Here is a 14,487-nt window from a genome sequence, read left to right as displayed (position 1 = left end):
ATCCATCCATATCTACCTGGAGCAGGCGGCGCACGCGAAAACGACGATCCTTTTGGTTTTAAACAGACCGTTGCACATTCCTCGTCGAACCGCATGTGTACGTGCGGGGTATGCGTACACACGTCGAATGTGAAGAAGAGCCGACGAAAGGACGCAATAACCAGCGGTCTTTTTTCTCCTCTCCTCCTTTTGTTCTACTCCGGATGAATCGACTCGCGGTTCGAAGAATTCAGGCGAGGAAATTTGAAAATTTTTAGCTTACAACCGCAGATACCCCCGTCGCCGTTTCGAATAAATAAATAAATGTATTACACGCGACCAGCTGGCGGTCTTTCGTGACGTGCGGAGGGTGGCGGAATAGCGGAGAGAGAGAGACAGAGAGAGAGGAAAAAAAAACAGCCGAATAAAAGCGAAGTGAGGGGGATCCTTGATTTTTATAGATCTGCTTATAACGTCGGTCGGGTATATTCAGATGCTGCGTCATGTAGACACATATAATCATGAAATTAAACGCGGTAACTGTCTCCCCTTAAGCTCGAGTTGGCGGAGCACGTATACCATCGGCGAGCACGTAGCGCGTAGCATATGTACGGATGTCAGTGGGGGGGGGGGGGGGGGGGGGCTCCCCTTGCACCGGTAGTTATAGGAAGCGGCAGGAACGCATCTGCAAGTGTGGCCGAACGAATGAATCTCCATCCATTCGCTGTCAACTAGAGAAATTTCAATAAGCCAATTCTGGTAATGGATTGGCGGGCTGCACGTGCTGCTGCCACCACCACCACCACCGCCGCCGCCGCCACTATCGTCACCGCCGGTGCTTTTCTCCGCTACGGGGGTACCTACCGTACTCTTTTCCCCCGTTCCTGCTCTTCCACATATTTATACCAGTGAATACCAACCGCCGCACGTATAAAATTCACCCCTCCCCCCCGAACCATCTCCATCACGATCGAACGGCCGAAGCGCGTCACGCATTCATTCCGCACAATTCGTGGTGCAAGGCGCCGATAAACTACCAGAGCGCACTAGCTGCAAACGTCCTTTGGACGTCCAATATTCACATTTAGCGGATATTCTCGATACACACCCCCCGAATTGTCACCCTCGATAATTCTCCTCTTCTTGACCCTCGCGTGTTCGGACGATTTACGTGCTGCATACCTACCCCCAATTTCTGCACGACGGTGTATCGTTCGAAACTTGTACAGTTTGAAAATCGGAAGAAAAGTTCTTCCGAAATCGGGCGCCACGGGGTACGGAATACCGGCAACCCGCTGCGGTCGTTCATCGCGGCGTTCTCGATGACGTCGATCGGTTTACAACGATCGGGGTATCATGAGTTACAGCCCTTTCTCGAGCTACGTGTAAACTCGTCCCGCTAATGATATACCTGTACACGTGTATAAATACACCCTTCGAGATCGTCTCTCTCTCTCTCTCTGTCTCTCCCTCTCCCCGTCTCTCTTTCGCTTTTGCCCCAGTGGCTACCCAATACTCGGATGATTTGCCACGCGCGCTGACGGTCCCGCGCGTCTGCGGCACGAGCGGTAGCCTACTAGGTAGGTATACGTATACGCGTACGTACGTACAGTTCTCGAATTACAATATCGATATACCTGAAACGTGGATACGACGTGTGCGAGGTCCGCACGGGATGTGGATCCTGGAAATCAAGCGGGGTGGTCCCGTATTCGGGTGTATATCCGTGCGATACACCAAGTTACGTACGTACGTACACGTAGCGTCGATTCAGTCCAGAGTTCTGCTCCGGGGAGTCTACTAGGCGGATGGAATAGCGAATGCCGTTAACCACCACCGTGCCGCCGCCGCCGCCGCCGCTGCCCCGTCCAGTTCGTATACGAGCACCCTACTACAGCGCACTACTGGTCAGTAGACACGGAAGTGGTAGGTGCCAGTCATCTGTCCGTCTATTTGCATATAGAATGGAATACCGTGGCACGTTGCAGTTTCCCACGCGATATTGAAAAGCAAGGAGGAAAATTTCAGAGACACGAAACGAGCTCAGCACAGTCCGATGATTCTTTTAAAATGACGAGTGGTGTAACGGACCCGCGGAGTTAATAACGACCACCGCCACGCACTCGCGGGAGGAGAAAAAAAAACTTGCGAAAGGAAACGGCGGATCGATTTTCTTTTCGCCTTACCTGTACGCGATCGTCGGTGAAACGACGACGGGATGTACGGGGCGATGAATCGTGCGGAGGTTTTTTTTTTCACGCGAATCAACGTTATCCGTTACTCTGGGTCACCCGGAGAGTCGCGGAGCCGGTCAAGGAATTGGTTTATATCAGCGCCCGATGCCCGTCGAAGTTATCGACCGTTGACCTCCGCCCGACTCACCGTACCTCGACTCTTGGGGCTTCACGCCATCGAGTTCACTTCGCGCTAATCCTCGACACCCCCCCCTAAGTTGTTTTTTTTTTTTTACCACCCCTACGATCTCGGTCATTAATTCGCTCGCTCGACAGTCGGACAGGGTTGATGCGACATGTGCATTTTGAAATTGTCGAAAATCTTTCATTAATTTTCGAAGCAAACGAGTCGGAGATTTAAAAAGGATATACCTAGATGTACGGTCGTAAAAAAATATCTCCTCAGGTCAGATCCTCGGCGACCGTAGTAGCTATATTTTCTTTGCTAACAAGTTGTCGAAGTATTTACGAGGTATAGTGTAACAAAATTTTGAAATTTTTTTCGCTTTCATTCTTTGCACCAGCGCAGTACGTCCGATTTTCAACGTGATTTTTTTTTGCTATCGAATTCGTTTCTTTTTTCGATTCGTTATTATTTTTCAAAGTGTATCGCTAGTCGATTGGCACGAACTTGGCGCGGTTGAGCGAATTTTTTCTTTTTTTCAATCTCCCTTGGGTTTTTTTGTCCAACTTTTTCCGATGTTCGTTCGGATCGTTAAACATGGAGTACCGTTTACACGTAATTTCTGAAAACGGAGTCTGGCAAACGATATTATATTATACGTGTGCGTACATAGAGTATATACTTACCAAGTAGAGTGTAGAAATATGAAACTGAAATTATCGGTTTTCCATTGGCGCGTTGACGTAACGGGAAACCGGGAACGATTCTCCTTCCTGTTTTCCTCGCGCATCAGAAACACCGGTGTTGTTACGCTACCTCTGCATCTACACGTGCACGTAAACGTATATATACACACGTACAGCGGCTGTACGGCATAGGGAAATAATTTGGATGAGGTTTGCTAAAAAAGTTTTCATGTTTATCCCGATTTAATTAAGCTGTGGGGTTCCGAAGGCTCTCGCGTCTACCAACTGGTGTTGGTAAAATTCAAAAGAAAAATCGATAAGGTCCGCTGAAATTATATTACCAGATATTACCTATCGTCGTGTTGTAGAGATATACAAGCTCGGTGTATTCTGTACAAATATCAGACGAAAATATTTCAACCAATAAGGAAATTATACGAAAACCTCCGCAAATAATTACCAACTTATGTACGCGAGCAATGTAATGAGTGGAGCCTAACATACGAGTGTCACGTGAATAGTGTACATGACATGCACGTATGTATAATTGCATATACGCACACGAGGTAGTAGATTTAATTTATTTTGGAATCTCTAATCTAACCCCTTCTAATTCCTTTCCTTTACCAAATTACTCGACAACTCTCTACCACCGCGTATATTTCCTCCCTTGAGTTTCTACCTACCCACCCACCTACCTACCTACCGACCTACCCTTATACGAGCGTGTCCGTACAGTTATACATACTTATATATTATACGTATACATATACGTATATGTATTGTATGTATTGTATGTATATGTGTACGCACGTACATATGTGCACATAGTACATAGCTATAAGTTCGCAGTTTCTCCACCAGACAGCGTTCGCGTGTCAGCATCAGGCGCCCCTCGGTATAGTATCAACCTGGCGCCTTAAAGCCCTCAGCAATTCAACCCACCGTCAGCTTGTCAGTTAGTGCCGCGGCGCCTTCGAGGACGGAGGTATCGATGTGTCCTCATATTTTATTTACACGAACCATCGTGCACAGTAAATGTCAATAACGCAAAAAAAAAGAAAAATTGTTTTTAAAAATTATAGAGAAGAAAAATATATTTATTCATTTTCTTTTCCTTCCCTTCCTTCTCCCGATATCAATCAATCATTCAAATTAAACGAAGTTCCATGAGAAGTGATCCGTTTCACTATGCTATAAAAAAATGAAAAAAATTCGATTTCAACAAAATTAAAAGAATGATTAAATAGTTATACTTCGATAATTATTATTTTATTTTTTGTCATATTTTTTTTTTTCTGTGAAATTTTATTGGATATAATTAAGCGTGCTTCGGATTTTTATTTTCTACCATCGATCCGGACTTTCTATATTTTCTTTTTTTCATGTGTGTGTAATTAAAAAGTTATGTAAATTAATTATCGGCTAATTATATACGTATACGTATTAATTAGAAGTTTGCGATCATTATAAAGTTGTCGCTCAAGTGTTGTATACTATAAAAAAATTTTTTTTTTTTTTTTTTCGCACCCTTTTGCTATACATGAAGTATATAAATATATACGTATAATAAAACGCAGTGTGTGTGTGAGTGCAATCGTTTTTTATACACATCGAAAGTTTGGATACCAAGTGTCAAAGGTGAGAGATTTTTCAATTATCATATACAGATACATATAAATACAGAGGTGGGCGGGGCAAAACAGGGCATTTAAAGAATCCATGAGAAAAGAAAAAATGAAAGAATTTTACATCCAGAATGACGTTTGAAGTCCTTCTCGATCATTTTAAAAAAATTTTCACAAAATTTTTGAGCCACCCCATTCTGCCCCGCATCCCCCTATGTCCTAATCTACGTTTATAATTGTTCCTGAAAAAATTCGTTCAAATCGTGACGAACTATATATTTCGATTTAACGTCACATATCAGGTCTATTAACCGTAGGGTAATTTCAATTGGTTTTTTCGAGCTTCCCTCTCCACGCATTTAACGTAGCTACCTACCTACCTACCTACCTACCCGGTACTTTCCCTGATGGCTATTCATCACTGCGCCACAGCAGCTCATGTATATTCGGATTTTAGCATGAATATGAATGAAAATTAATCTCACGAATGATCCGTTAGGATATGGTATACTCGCGGGTATGTGCATACGTACGTAACGTAACGTACAGATATACGGATTAGAATTGATAAAATTATATAGAATGAAAAAGAAATTAAAACCAATATGAATACCTCGCGACGTCGTCGAGACTCGATTGGTACGGGTGAAAGTAGAGGCGAGGGAGAGAGAGAGAGAGAGACGGAGAGAAAAAAAATTATTAATGAAAATAAAAAATGAAACCTCCCGCCGATTTTGTAACATCCACGGTGTGTAGCCGGGGGTGTTATGCGGTTCGGCGTTCCCGTAGGATGGGATAAAATTCTTCAGATTTCTACCGGAAATCCGAGTACGGCGTGCGAAATTGAATTCCTTTCGATATACCCGTATAAGTATAGGTATATCGGTACGCGAGAAGCTTTTTACTCCCGACCCGTAGCAATGGCCGTTCGCCGGTGGTGTATCGGTTACATAATATCGGACGTGAATTTATAACTATATAGAAAGCTGCGAAAAAATATGTACACGTAACGTACTACGTGTGTGCGGTGAAAAAAAACCAAAAAAATACAACGTCCCATGATTAATCGACGCCCTTGAAAAATCGCAAGGGCAGAAACGTCGATTTTCACGTTTTCCCTACAATATTACAACAATTGATCCACATCCCCTGGCCAGATGAGGGAAGGAAACGTGTATAAATTGTATTATTTATTTTTTTTTTTTTCCGACGATTTTGAGACACGTTCATTTTACACGCGTTGTATTTCAACGCAGGGGTAGTATCGAATGTATGGCGCGCTCATTGAATGGACAGACATACGATATTCCGCCGGGATATACGTACGTATATGTATATATAGAGGTACGGTTATACGGAACATACGGAATATAATAAAAAGAATCGTTCATATGTCACACTCCATCGCGTGCGTGAAACGCTCGCAAAATTGGGTTCAAATTCGGAGCTTGTAAGCGCGTATAGCCGAACCCTTAGGGATATGTAAAAGAAGGACCTAACGCGCTCCTCGAACTGCATGCGAGAGCGATATAAAGTTTTCTCGTAATTGGGTGTTCGGGAGGGAAGAAAGAAACGTACCGCCGGATCGTGCGGAGAGACCGAGAATCGGAGAGAAAGAAAAAAAAAATTAAATTTAAGTCCACCACCCGACAAAGTTTCGCGGTCAGACCGACCGACCCCCGCAATTTTTTTCTTCTACTTCTCTCCCGATGTCATCTAATTTTCGAATAGTTTTTCCATTTTTTTATTTATCGAAAAAATGTTGATAGGTCAAAACTTGACACTGCAGTATGTGTCGTTATTACAATACTTACCGGTATGGGTAGAACCACATCGCACGGGGTAGGTAGGTAGGTAGGTATTACGGGTGCAGATAGCGTGAGGGTATAAAGACTACTTTCCGTGCCGTAGTAGGAGCTGAAGACCGAATCGATAGACGAGTAAAGTTCTCAACGTCCTCCGCACACCTCCGAGAGGTACGTCGACTCCTGATTTTCAACCTGCTGCCGTCCGTGAAAATAAAAAACGACGAACAAAAAAAAAAAAGTCGAAGGAGATTGAAATTAGAACTGAAATAATGAAAAGATGCATGAATTCCGTGTAACTGAATGGCTGGAATTTCGATCCTACCGCACAACAAGCTACAGACCAGTTTCTAAATCAATTCCACGTCGTCTCTTTTTCTGATACAATTATGCTAATCGTTCTGAAATTCGTGTCGGTGTCTCGATATCATATCGCGTAATCGACACGTTCGAAAACTAGTTCCTAAGATGCAACGAATATTGAGATACACCTAATTCTTTTTAGAAACGTACCTCTGCCATCGGTGCAGACATAACGTGTGGTAGGCAAAGACCAAGACGAAGGTAAAGGAGTAAAAAAGTTCTTGTGTCAACGATTCGCGCGCGAGAGTCGCAATAAATTGATGAGATAAGGAAATGCATTGTGCAAAAAAAAAAACAAAAAAAAAAACAAAGAGGAGAAGAAGAAGAAGACTAAAGATTTGCATAAGTTTTTATCCCATCTTTATCATTACATTCGCACGGGAATGGCAGGTATGCAAGTAATCGTGCAACGACGAGAGTCGAACTCATCGGTCGAATAAACAGAAAAAAAGAACGGATCGTCGACGCTACAAATCGAGTAGAGATAATCCTGGGATCGTGTTAATAGAGAAAAGCACTCCGAAATATCGGCGATCGGAGGTTGTAAAATCGCCGATACAGAATGTCGTTCGATAATGCGTGCGAAATGAAAGGGGATTTATTCATCGGACGGATAAAATTGTCGCTCCGAAATGACAACGACGAGATCGTGTCGCGGGACGATCGGCGAGAGAGCGAGAGAGAGAGAGAGAGAGGAACGGGCGTTCGCGTTTTTAAGTTCGATTCAATAATCGATCAGGGCGCATCGATAGGGCCGGGCGTTATAATGCAGTGAGCGGGCCGGCGGCACCGGGAGTTACGGTGATAAAGTAAAAACGATTCAATCATTCGCTGCTGGTCGGCCATTTGTCATCCCTCTCGTTTCCGTATAACAAATACCACCGCGTGCGACTCGCACGTCAGAATTTCAAGCTCATTCAACTTCTCTGCGCTTGTAAACGCCGCACCGCGAGCCCTCGAACTACGTTTACACACGCGTACACCGTGCATATGGCACGAAATTTACTCAACGGCGTATTAAAACCGATCGTAAATTTCATTTGATTTGGTAGACGCGAACCCCGCACCGATCACCATCGTCGCGTAACCGTCTACCCGCCACCTCTCCTCCGCAACTTCCTCCTCGTTCGTATAGTCGAATCAAAATCCCGCACGTTCACCGAATTCCCCGTATAAAATGTATCCAGCTCGATCCCCGACGCTTAAAGGGATAAAATATGCATCCAGACACATATGCGCACGTCTACGTATACGGATAATAAACGCTGCAACGGGACGGTGTGTTTTCCTACGGGATAGCGAAGCCCGGCTCTCTTCTTCTTCTTCTTCTTCTTCTTCCTACACCTGCAGACGTCGCGCTTCTCCGTGGTCCTCCGTCGTCGGGGAACGTTGCACCGAATATTCTTGCGGGATAAACGCGTCTCCGAGGTTATATGCCAGGTATATGGTACATACCTGATATTACACATATATAGATATATACACCGGCTCGTAACTCATCCTAAATACTCGACGTAGGTATGCTAATAACGCGTGTGATTGTTGCAACGGAAACTTGCTTTAAGCTCCACGTATATGTATAATACGGGTACGTTATGATATTATATATGTATATCCCATCTGCCTTCGTTTTACATACCTCTTGGATATTATATACGTATATATGTATACGTATACGTACAGTCGCAGGCGACGTTGAAGATCACCTCATATTTTCCCTCTTAAATCGCTCTCATGGAAAATACAATTCACATTTTATACAAATGCAATAGTAGCGACTCCAAGAATTTATGTGTTTAACCTGTATATCTTACGGCTGCAATTTTATTTATTTCGTACCCCCGTTCAGGGGTGAATACTGGGAGGTTTTTTAAAAAAAATAACGCCCGCAACGAAATGGAGAGAATGAAGAAAAAAATCTTCTTCCTCTCTTCAATGGAGGGGGTTGTAATGAAAACGTAGATTGATTATATAACTTTGCAAAGACCTGTAGGTCAGATTTTTTGGAGTTTGGTAAAAGTTTCGCTCGATCGGTAAAGCAGGAGATTAAAATCGCATAAGGGGGGGAGGGGGGGAAAAAAAATTTGTTAAATGGCGAAATGATCGGCAGCTTGAGAGAATTTTATCGTATCGTGCAGCGTGGCAATCGTAAAAAGCCATCAATTATGGCTACTGTTTCACTCTCACACTCAATTTTGTACGTATAAAGTGCGTATATATATATTTGTACGTAGTATATATTTTTAGTGAATTTATTATTAACGATTTATGAGAAGGCTACGGGCGAGGGGAAGGCTATTAGTTGTTGCTGGTTGTGCGGAATTGATTGGAATTTATGCGATCGTAGGCTGCTGTGTGGTCAGGTCTATAAATTTGCAATCAAGAAAGCAGCAGCAGCAGCAGCAGCGGCAGGAGCAGCAACGGGTTGAAAACATACACACGTACAACGGACGCTGTAGCATGAAAATTTATACTTTCTTCGGCGTATATTATAAAATAAACGCATAAATAGATCTCGTTAACTTAAAATATATATATATTGAAAAATAAAAAGTAGGAGTGCCACGCGACTATCACGTGTGTAATCGTGATAGGATACAAAAAACAACCCACCGCGTCCGATCGTGAAAAATTTCTTTCCAAAAGATACGGGAAGTTCGGAAAAGCTGACATTTTTTTTTTTGCTCCTCTCTACGACGGGAAATTCTTCTTCCCGAGTCCGGAATAAATTGTTACCGTTTAATCGTTAACTTATATGCGGGTGCGCCCTTTGTACGTACCTTTTGAAAAAGTTTTCTCGTCTGTGTCGCGGTGGCGAGCGAAACCCACCCCTTTGGTAGAGTTAGCTGTCGGATGCATACGAGGAATCGGGGGTGGGGGGGGGAGGAAAGTAAAGAGTAAAGAGCGACGTTTACGTACGACGAGCTGGACGGATATAACCCGCCTACGCGTTGCGATCCCAAAGGACGTTGGGTCGATTGCGGTGTACGTCTGTATAGGTGGTAGTGGACAAGAAAACCCCTCATTTCGTATTCCATTTTACTTTCGTATTCTCTTTGCACATCTCTCGCCTCCCCGTTTTCATCTCGTTCTATTTTTCTGGCGTCGCGCTCCTTAAAACTCCGACGACAGGAACCGCATTGTCTACTTTTCCCATGAAACTGTACGAAGCGCGCGCGCGCGAGCGGGCGGGCGGGCGGGTGACGACGGGACGACTTCCCACAACCGGCTAATTATCGGGCTGGGAATTCAAACCTTCATTTTTAAATACACTCCACTAATTGTGACGCAACGTCGGGCGTCGTTTCCTTTCCTCCCTCTCCCTCAGTCGTCCTCATCCTCTTCGACCCGTTCAAACAACCCTTTTTCCACTCTTCCGTACACAAACGTACGCATACATACGTACGCGCATAGGTGGTGTGTACCCGAAACGCGCCACCGCAAAGGTCCTTAATGGTCGAAAGGACGGGGCGGCAAGGGGACTAGGGGGGGGATCTAGTTTAAATATCGCGTAAGCGGATACCTCGACGCCGCAAACGTGACCACGTGTACTCGACGCCGCACGTCTATATTACAATAACCCTGAGCACAAATATTTCCACCTCGAGAAACGAGACGCCGAAAAATTTTCCATCCCTGTGAGAGGAGAAGAAAAAGAAGAAGAAGGAGATGATGAAATGGGATAAAATAAAATAATATGCATGGAAAATATATCGGCGATATATCCCCGCATTTCCATAAAGAGGTGAGGTCAAGATTGCATTCGCTGGACGCGTGTGTCTCGAAAGAATATGTATAATACACGGGGTGGAGTGAATTTTCTCGGTGCATATATATACGTGCGTTGTAAAAAAAACTATGCATATAAACTGGCGATATACGGCGGAGAGTAGGAGGAACGACGAAAAAAGAAGAAGAAGCGGAGCGCCGAGGAGGAGGGCTGGACTCCAGTTCCGCCGGTCATCTCAATTCAATGTGGTACAGGTATATAGATATATATATATACCTACCTACGTATAGCACATATGATTTCAATCCGATTCGAATGCATCGCGCGCGGAGAAGAAGCTGCCGGGAGTCGTTGGAACGGCCAATTATCGTAGTCGAAGTCGATGGTATAAGTCGTCGAAGCTCGTCGTTGAATTCGAAGCTCGCCAGCTCCGCACCACGGTTGGTTGTAACGGAGGAAAAGGGGAGGCAACTACCCGACATCGAGAAGTTGAAACGCGAGCGGGAGCGGAGAGGATTATAAAAAGTATAGCGGCGTCGTAACATCCTGATCTCATTTATAACCAGGCCAATTACGAACTTGGGATATCCGACGCGACAGAAAAACTTATTCCCCACCCCACCCCCACCCCCTTCTTCCTCCTCTTCGCCCCCTCGGAAACTGGGTGTACCCGGCCAGACGAGGACGAGTCTCTACGTGAATATACATAAATATGTAATACATATTTATTCGACGGGAATTATGTACCGAGATGAAAACTAACTCGTAGCTGGCGCGCCCTCGTGTATCGCGCGAGCATCTACACTCGTTACAATAATTCACCCGATGGAAAATTGTACGGTGTATCCGTGATGTATTTTATATGTAGAAAAAAAAAAAATAAAAAAATAAAAATAAAAAACGTCGATCCATCCACGCGGCGATTATAGGTGCGACACCTCGCGCTGACGAGATCATCCAATTACCCGTCTTGACGATGCCGATCGGCACAGAGTCCCGATGGGTTTCGATACGCGCCGTTTAACCCATTAGATCGATAACTTTAATAATCCACTTACGGCGTACGAGACGCAGCTTCGCACGTCCCGACAAAAAATAAAAAAAGGAGACATTCATCGAGAGAAAGAAACGGGAGTCTCCGGCGGCGGCGGCGGCGGCGATATTCGACGGTGTTTTTCGACAAAGCAACGCCCGAGGAAACCCCGCGGTGTAAATCGCGTTGAATGGGTAAAAATCGAGAGTCTTATTACCGTGCGTCCCCAGGGGTCGAAGGTAATACGGCGATACGACGAGTATTACGGGGGGTACACGGCGCGCCCGTCGAGTCGGATTTTCGTCCGTGGGGGGACGCTGAGTCCTTTGACTTTTCTTTAGAGTGCAGGGTACCGAGGGACACCCCGTACCACGCGGTAATACCCTACACGGGTCGGATACGCGATGCGTCCAATTCTTTCAGTCGATACAATGGACCCGAACTACCAAGCCCATTTTATAATAAACTTTATGGGCTCCAGCTGCCCCGCATTATACACGATATATTATGCATGCTCCGATAGAACCGAGACGTGAAAAGCTTCGCTGTATTATTGGCGTTTCTTCTCTCTTTCCTCGCACGTGGAGAAACACGAAAACGTGTAGTGTACATACATACATATACACGTACGATCGTCGAACTTATCAACGAAACTAAATCCTCGAGGCTTGCCTGACTAATTCTCTTGTTCTGACGAAAAAGCAACGCGAATAATGGCTACCCCCATGCACCCCCGGTATGGCTGGCGGTGTACTACAACGGAAGAATCGCCATTATATTCGATCAAAGCTAATCCGATGCCGTGAAAACTGATTTACCGGAATAAGTAGGTATATGGGCAAAGGTGCGCCGTGTATTGTAGAAAATTTTTGATTTCCACCATCCCCCGTCGGAGAGCAAGAAAAAATTTCAAACATTTCCTAGCCCCGGATTATCCCGTGGAGATTCTCGAGCGAGTGACGAACCAAATTCCGACGCCGTATTCGGATATATTTAAACTCGCGAAAATTCGCCGATAAATTTAGACGCGCTCAGCTACTCGGTTACGGGGGTGGTGTTATAATACAAAATTATATTTAAGTGGCGCCACATAGGTGAGCACATAATCGCGGGCAGACTAATTATTTTCATGATTAGTTATAACCGTTCCGGCCACACACGTGACGTACGGAAAACAGAGAGGGATGAGGAGAAAACGTTGGCGAACGAGACGAGTGCGTCGAGGTGGTGTATGCCTACCACCTCCTCCACCACCTCCACCTCCACCTCCACCTCCGCGTATAGCGTATATAACATTTTCGGGTAACGGCTAGCAGCTACTGCTGTGGCAAATGAGCGATTCAATCATCGACTAAAATAATTACTCCGTCAACTGGCGCGCGAAGTTGCAGAGAGAGAGAGAGAGAGAGAGAGAGAGGGAGAGGGAGGGAGGGAGGGAGTGAGAGGGAGTGGTTGAACCGATAAGCTAATACCCGCGGCACCGCATCGCGTTTACCGTTCCAGGATACACGTATATATATATATATATACACACACGTTCCTACGTATATATACAGCGTGCACATACATTTAACGTGGGTGTAACGCGTACACGCGAAAGGGAGTTCGGGGAGTCTCTTAACTGCAGTTGATAATATTAACTCAATATGGCGCGAGGCTGGCTGCTGCAACGGCCAGGGGTGATACGGATTGATACGTATAACTTTATAGACCACACCGGCCATATTGCGCCCTTCTTGAAGAAGGAAAGACAGCCGGATCGAGAAAGAGAGACGGAGAGAGGAGGGGGCGCGGAGGGGGTCGCGGAGGGCAGAGAGCGTAGTATTAGACAAATGTACCTTCTGCTCATGGGGTTCGCAGGGGAGATATTCGCCGTGTACGTTTAGCCCCGCAAAACAAGAGAGAGAGAGAGGGAGAGAGAAAGAACCCCGCCACGTACGCGACCTCCTCCTCCTCCTCTCTCTCTCTCTCCCTCTTTAGTGCTCGGGGTAGTTCGCCGGCACCGGGACGACGTTTACTCGACCGGGGCAATGTGGAACGAAAGGGGGGTGACGAGAAGGGATGATGAGGGATACGGAGGGACGCGGAGGGACCGAGGCACCAGCTGTCCCATTTAATAGAGCAATAAAGACGAGAATGGAGCTTTGATTTATATGCCACCTATTATTAACAACCGAGCCAACTGAGAGCTAAAGCTGAACTGGCTGTTAGACCCGCTCTGCCGCTGCCGCGCTGCTTCTCTCATGGCTCATTCGTATTACCTTATTACCCTCCACGCGTTCACCTTCGTTTACCCGTTTACCCCGTACCTCCTACCTTGCGCGTCGCCTGTATCCCCCTTGGCCTTCTCACCACTCGTACCCTCGGATCGCGCAAGGTAAACTTCAGCTTCGTATATCCAATACGATAAATCCCAGTGAAAATCCAACCACTTGAAGTTGAATCCATGGATTCTTCGAGTTTGGACATCAACTTAACACTTGAAAATAAAAAGAGGACGTGATATTCTTTCTATTTTTTTGTTTCTGATTTTTAAAAAAAAAGAGAAAATTTTTATATGAACAGAGCAGGAACAAATAGCGAGGTGAGTTCGGAAAAAGTAGAGGACACTGGTGATATATATTTTATTGTATAACCCGGTATTGTATAAGGTATATTTATTGTTAGGTCTACATGTATATATGTATAATCGGTAAAGTCGATGCGGTGAGAAGTATATGAGAGTGAAAGAAACGCCGGAGGGGGGGGGGGGGGGGGAGTAGAAGAGAAGCGAGATGTATGAGAAGGGAGAGAAAAGTTTATTAAGTTTTGCGAAGGCGACTCACGGATCTTTTTGTGAAGGATATTATACTCGGTACTGGTAAAAGTTATATTGCAAGCTAGCTAGCCAGACCCTCGTTATTAT

At 45.1% G+C, this 14,487-nt stretch overlaps 1 protein-coding gene across 1 annotated transcript in view; it reads left to right on the top strand.

Annotated features, from left to right (window-relative positions):
* Positions 1-3,875: 3,875 nt before the first annotated feature.
* Positions 3,876-14,487, top strand: part of LOC105689333 (discoidin domain-containing receptor 2-like) — a 65,189-nt gene continuing 54,577 nt past the window's right edge. Inside the window, exon 1 of the mRNA XM_012406252.3 lies at positions 3,876-4,664. The gene's annotated coding sequence lies outside the window, so the exon portion shown is untranslated. The remainder of the gene's footprint in view (positions 4,665-14,487) is intronic.

Source organism: Athalia rosae, chromosome 3, assembly GCF_917208135.1.
Source record: "Athalia rosae chromosome 3, iyAthRosa1.1, whole genome shotgun sequence".
Classification (NCBI taxonomy): Eukaryota; Metazoa; Arthropoda; class Insecta; order Hymenoptera; family Athaliidae; genus Athalia; species Athalia rosae.
This window is presented reverse-complemented; position numbering and strand designations above follow the sequence as displayed.